We start from the raw sequence: 7,147 nt of genomic DNA, 5'->3' as shown, positions 1-7,147 counted from the left end.
TTAGAAAATCAACCTAAAAAGTAAGAAACTATTAAAACAGGCATTTTCTGAATCAGGTGCTAGCCAGTTTGGTATTGTCAAGCTGACAGTTTTGTACCTCGATTCCTTCCTTCCCCTGAAAAGCCACATGAGTGCTCATGTACGCACGAATTCATTGTGATTTAGTCCTGCCTGTAACTGAACTTTCAAGTACTGGGTTACACTACCACTTTATAATCAAGGCTTGCATTTCTGAAGTGCTTCTTCTCTGCCCTGACATCCCTTATGGACTGTAATATGATGACTGTAATTATTTTTACTTATTTTGAAACTGATCTGCTTACCTTCTATTGCTTCTCTTCTACTTTCCAATCAGCAGATACAACCAGTTTTTCATTCTCTTTATTTCTGGAGATAATTTTTCCTCCATCTCCCTCCCCTCTCCTTTTACCCAAGCAGTTTCCCTAAATTCTTGTTTGGGACAGCAGGGGGTCTAGTGTTGTTTCAGTTAATATTTTAAAGGCTTGTTCAGTTTCCTCCTGGCATGGGCACTAGCAMTAAATAGTATTATCTGTCCATACTAAGCTCTCTGTTGGATATACTTTTATTGTTGGAGATGAGAATTGAAAATAGGAGTTTTAAGAGTCCTTCCTTGATGAGTAACTGATGTGTGTTTAGTTGAGCTAGTGTAGTGTTCTTTCTTTTATGGTTCAGTTGTGTTTTCATAAGATTGGAGGAAGGATCTAATTAATGACTGAATATCAGTTCCAGCTGTAATATGCATTTTTTCTATAAGTTAGCTTTTTCTGTGCCGTGATGTATTTATGGTTGGAAAAATAAATCGTTATTTTAAAGAATTATTAGCTCTGAAGCATAAAGAAACATAGGAAAAAAAMCCACCACATTTAGTAGGTTCATCAGACAAAAGGAGAGGCTGGAGAATATAAAACTGTTGCTTACAGGAAAGAGGATATTAGTTTTGCAACATGAAAACTGGTAGATATTTGAGGATGTTATTCAAAATATAGTAAATTACAGTAAGATTCACCAAATCTTCCTGCTATTTCATTTCTTTGTATCCTACACCAGTGGAAAGTGCACAGTTCTTATGTTAGTAGTGCGTTCCTCACTGCCATCTAATTTTGAATTATATAAATTGAAAGAATGYTCTAGTTTCCCAAGCATATAGGTAATATCTAGGGGGTTTCCACATAGTTTGCATTAGGAGGTGAACTTGGCAACGGCATCAGACACCTCTTTGACGTGATCCCACTTAGTTACAAAAAATGTACATGAAGTCCTGTCTTCCCCCAGCTCTGCATGAACCTATCAGAAAGAGATAGGGGGTGTTTGCTTATGCTTCCAAGACTCTTTCCATTAAATATTCTATCCCAAATAATAGCTGGCATGTTYGCTGCCTCTGGCCAGCACTCTCACATGCATTACTTTTTCTCTATGGGAAGAAGAAAATCCAAACATTTCTCTGGCTTTCTTGCAATTGTTACACAGCCCATTCCACATACTTCTCCGTCGTTCTTTTCATTCTCTGTTTCTGTCTCTCTCCTGTATGTACACATGCCTCCACTAAAAATATTCCCTGTACAAAGACTCAGAATCCCAACGAAAAACATCAGAATTCATTTTTACRCGGCATCATATGTAGCCTGGTATTTTGGCATTATGGCAGCTTTCGTCTATTCTGCTAGCAAGAACAAGTYTAACTGCTTCTGACATTTATTCTAAATGACCTTCCATGCTTACCTGTTCCAGTGAGACATCCTTTAACAACCAGAATACTAGGCAGATTCAACAATAACCCAACAAAATGACAGATTCAGTTAGAATTAAAAGTAATATAGACAAATCTTAACATTTTCATTCCTAACCCGTGCCATCTCAGAATTTGCTATCCCATTCCAAAGCTTAATCAATTACAGAAAGGTTTAATGAGAGAATCCTGCTTCACTTTTAGTGATAAACTAAATAACGTTGAAGAAGTGCTCAGGTACTGCAATAAGGCAAAGCCAATAAGCAAGAACCTCTATCAATAAGCTAAACAGAGGTCTTGAGATGGATTTTCCAGTTTTCCATAATGGAAATGGAAGTGACACCTACTTTGAAGAGCACAGTTCCATCACTGGATTACAAAGGGAAAGAAGGTCCTTTGGGTAGAATATGATATAATGCAGAGGATATTAATCTTGAGAACACTTTACATCAGYGGAACTGGAACACTACAAAAAAATGAAATGGAAGCTGCATAATGGAAGCATAGAGTATGTCCAGGGGCTGGCTCCCTTCAGGAGCTATAGTGAATATTTACGTTTGGCTCAGACAGGTGTTTCAGAGCAAAACTGAAGCACTGAACCTTCTCTGTATAAACTTACTGTTATATGGGACAGACAAATTTCCACTGGGGCAGGACACAGAGAAAAGAAACAGCCTCAGAKAGAAGTCAATACCTGGGATTTGATTCAGAGACTTTCTTCACAGGCAGCAGGAACACAGCTGCAACCTCCACCTGGTAGAACCCAGAAGAAAAAGAAAWACATCCAGTAATAGGGAATACCATGGAGAATGTGTGGGTGAAACTTTAAGATGAACATAGTAGAGTTTCAGATGTTCTCAACATAGCTTCATGTTTTTCCAGCAGTACATTTCTCTCTCTGCCCATGCTGTTAGGACAGGCTGTAGCGTTATAGATGACAGTAAATCTGACTTGCCTTTTRGAAGACAATCAGTGCACAACAAGCTGAATTACTTCTGTCAAACTGCAGTCCTCCTGAAATTACAGACTCTCTCTTCAGGTCTTCCCAACTCTTTAGTCACTCATGGGTATTTTATCCAAGGAAAACAATTTAGACTGTCTGCTAAAGCCCTGAATTTAATCAGCGACTCATCCTGTTTTCCTCCCAATTGTAACCTAGCACAATTCACTTGCATCTTTTCTGAATAATCTAGCAAACATAAATCTTTCCTATTTTCTTATTCCTCATTTATATGCAGCTTTAGAGCAGATCAGTTCACATATCGGTACTTTCTTCTCTCTGTTCATTTTCCTGCCTGCTCAGTAATTTAGATTCACTGCCTTGCTAGATCCACTTATTACTTCAGGGCCCAGACTACTAACTTGTATTAGTACCATCAAATGTTTTTTACACAGCTTTTAATGGGCCTTGGATCAAATTTTTGTTCAGTTCTGCTGTCACATTAATTGTTTCTTTGAAACGTGTGTATCTTCAGGTTATACTTTGCTGGTGTCATCATTTCCTCTATATTTCTTTCTGATGAGCAACTTAAATGAAATTTCAGCTTTGTATTTCTGTTTTTCATTTCTTGGCATTTTTTCCTCATACTTCTACATTTAAAAAAATACAGATGGTGAGCAGAAAAATATACCAGAGGCAAAACACCAATAGATTAAGTTAGAAAGGTCAAATAGCCAGTAGATTACCAGAAGATCAAAGACAGAAGGAGCATTAGAATTTGGTGTCAGTAAGTCTCAAAATCAACTTTAATGACTTTCAGTATTTAAAAGAAAAACCTTATTTCTCTTCTTTTATTCTTCATCCTAAGGAGAAATATATTTTGCAAATTGAGAAATGGAAAAATGCAATTCTTGCAGAACGTAGAATGAATTACATTTAAAAATCACTTCTAAAGAGGTCACCTACATTTTCAAACAAGAACTCTACTTCAGATTTATTACTTTTTCTATATCATAAATGCATCCTTAGCAAGTACTGAATAAATCAATATCCCACATCTCCACTTCTCTTATTAGACAGAAAATAGCACATGGAATTTGAAATTAAAGATACAATGCACAAAAGAGCTAAGGCAAAGGAGAAAGGCGTGCAATTAGGGACTCCAACAAGCTCTGTGTGAATCTGTCCCATTTCAGCAAAGGCTAGAAAAAGCAGGAAGGTTTGTTACTTCGCACTAAGTCTCATCCTTGTCAAGAGCATGCGCTTAAACTGGATCAGCCAGTCTCCCCTTTTCCTATGGTACACGGGAATCCTGCCACGCAGGTGGCCGGGAAGAGCCCAAGCTCCCAGGGGAATTCCTGGGACTTGGGAGCCAATAGGTAAGAGGTCCTTCTCTGTCACCTGACAATTCTTTGAGGCAGTGAATTTTGGAAGACCATTAGATTATAGGAACTGTAGGAAGCAGGCAGCCCGTTCCAGACAACTATGTCCATGGAGGCAATCAAACCAAACCAGTACACATGGGTACTATTTCAAGAATATCACTAGGAGGGCAGCTGCTTATCTTAGGTTAGACTACAGAACTGCATGAACATTGCCTTCAGTCTATTTTTACCTTAATTCAACTAAATACTGAACACTGCTGCATCTAGTCCTGTTTCCAGAAAAACTAACATAGCATTTACAAAAACAAGGTTATTCAAAATACTTCTCTGCTTGAATATTTGCTGACCTAGAATCATTTCCAGAGAGAGTTTCTGAAAGTTATCCAGTAGCTTTCAACTTTTAGAGGGAGGCCACACTTAATTTATTTGGGTCAACTCTGCCCTCAGATATATGCCTTTGATTTCAGTGAGAATCATACACCATACATCATCAACCAAGAACAAAATTAATTAAGCCCTTTGTGTCCAATTACTAGGTCTATTAATATGTGCTGAATTACCTCTCTGCCTCCTAATATGTGTTTGTATGTATATACAAAAACTTACGACTACATTCTCTGTTAGCTATTTCTCTCTCTCTCTCAAAAAAAAAAAAAAAAGAAAAGAAAAAAGAAAAGCAGAACAAATCTCCTGCTTTCCAGTTATATTCTAGTGTAAATGAGAACTTAATTTGACCCTTACTGTTTATGTACAGTCGTGCTTGTTATGATGAGAATAGCAGCACTGTGATTGCCATTCTGAGTCTTACTTTGAATAATTTTATTGGTGGTCTGGTTGTTGTCTATAAAGATGAGGCCACATCTGGTCAAGTGTGCAGTCAGTTAGTTCAGGGCTTCCATTCCCAAATGAATATTGCAAAATTCASACACTTCACTGACCAGTTTCATCTTTTACAAACCTTGGATGTGCAGTATTAAATAGCATATACCTCCCAGAAGCTGTTCCCGTCTTAGACCATCTGGGTAATGAGAGTATCATTTACACCACATAAAACTGTGACATCTGGAAAGAAAAAGGCCAGTTTAAGAAGATCACACATACAAACAGGACTAACCAACTTTTAATCCATTTTCCTATTTTTTTTTTTCTTTCTTTCATTCCCCCCCCCAAAAAATACTGAGTTGAAGTTAATGAGTGTTTTTTTAAATACAATTTAAAAGCATTTTCAACAAAAAGAAAAAAGCATCTTCAATTCATATTGCAAGCATCTAGATTAAAAATGAGTATGATGAAGAACCACCACATAAAGATTTTTTTAGAAATCAAAAAACAAATACATTATGTATTAGCTCAACTTCATAGCATAGGGGAAACACTGCCTGACTTAAAGACAAATCAGAAGATATTTTACCTAGCACAAAGTTAATACCAAAAYATTTGAAGATTCTTCAATTTTGCCTACTGAAAGCTTAAGCAGGCTCTGATCTACAGTAGATACTCCTGGATTTAGTAGAGCTTTCCTCAGAACCGATCTAAGACGAGAAGATAATAATATCACTTTATACCAGCTCAGCATATCTTCTGACCTGGCACAACGGAGAGCCCTGGGGTCATGAGTGCATGGTTTTGTGTACAATAGGATTTTTAACAGCTGTTTTGGTGGATAATCATCTCACTTCAGATTCAGGAGGCATAAACAAAAACCATAGAATCGGGTTTCTACTTCTTAAGGTCTACGCATTTCTTAAAGAAATGCAAAGTGGAASAGCAAAATAGCTTATTAACAGGATTAAATTTTACCAAAGAAAAAAGAAAAAGAAAAAACAACAGTAAATCCAGCTCCCCACAATAAGCTCATGTGTGTATTTAGCTTCTTATATTTCCAAGGAAGAGGAGGCATTTTCTGCATACCATATTATCCTCTCTACTTTATATGAGATGAATCGTCTCAAGCACAACCAAACATCTCATTATGTCCATATCCAGCATCACCTCTCTACAGGGAGACCAACTAGTCAATGACTCAGAAGCTGAGCTAATTCATCTGTCTCCTAGGGAGCAACATCAATGGACTAAGCATCACCAAAGGTTCCCAGGATATATAAAAGCACAACTCCCACCTGCATTTAGTAGGTCTGGGTTTCCATTGTGGTCCAGCCAAGTTCCTAATTCTGTATTGTTTCCTTACATGTGATCAGAGTGCCTTCTTCAAGATGAGTGTTCCCAGGAATGCTGAATGAGTAGATAAGGCGCAGCTCTAAGCTCTTGTGTGGGATGAAGATCCTTCCCTGGCCCAGATTCAGCAAAACACTTATGTTCTTAACTTTTGTTTAGGCTCCTAATTTTCCAGTAAAAGGAATTGAAAGTTAAGACCCTAAGTATTTTGTTTAATCTAGACTTTCATATGAAAGAGTCAACACTCAAAAAGCAGACAAAGTCTAGCAGGGTAAGATTCAATTGACTAAAAAAAAAAAAAAAAAAAAAAAAACTAAAAAAGCAATTAGTATATCTCAGTTGACAAAATATATCTGAGATGTCTGCACAGGACGTACAGGAGACCCAAGTACTTCTAGAACAGCAGCTAGAGACCACGCACAATACTTTAGGGCATCTCATATGGTAACTGCACAGACAGCCAAGTTTCATTTCAAACGTGGTTGTGATTATATTTTCACTTAACTATATCGCTTCTCTTCAGCATCCTCAATTCTCAGCATGGATTTCTCCCTATTCTTTCTCCTCTGGAAATACCAGATTAAGTACTACTTAACTTTGTGAAATTAACAGTAGTTCTTTCTCAAACACATCTCTCCGCTATATTGTCTCTTTGTATATAGTACTCTGCAGATATCTCGTGTATACATTGCCATCCTTTTCTTCCCATATGTTTTTCCAGAACAAYCTTTCAAATGTTAAAATATCTACTTAGCAACAATAAACTTCTGTATCCGTAATATCTGACAACAAGCACTGTACCAACAACCTTACAGGAAATGCTGCTACCTCAATTTTGTCTTTATTCCAGCTAAGTATCTGACCTAAATAATCCAATATGAGGTGATGAAAATCAGAATT

This window comes from Rhea americana, unplaced genomic scaffold, assembly GCF_003343005.1.
Source record: "Rhea americana isolate MKP2758 unplaced genomic scaffold, rheAme1 scaffold_116, whole genome shotgun sequence".
Classification (NCBI taxonomy): domain Eukaryota; kingdom Metazoa; phylum Chordata; class Aves; order Rheiformes; family Rheidae; genus Rhea; species Rhea americana.
This window is presented reverse-complemented; position numbering follows the sequence as displayed.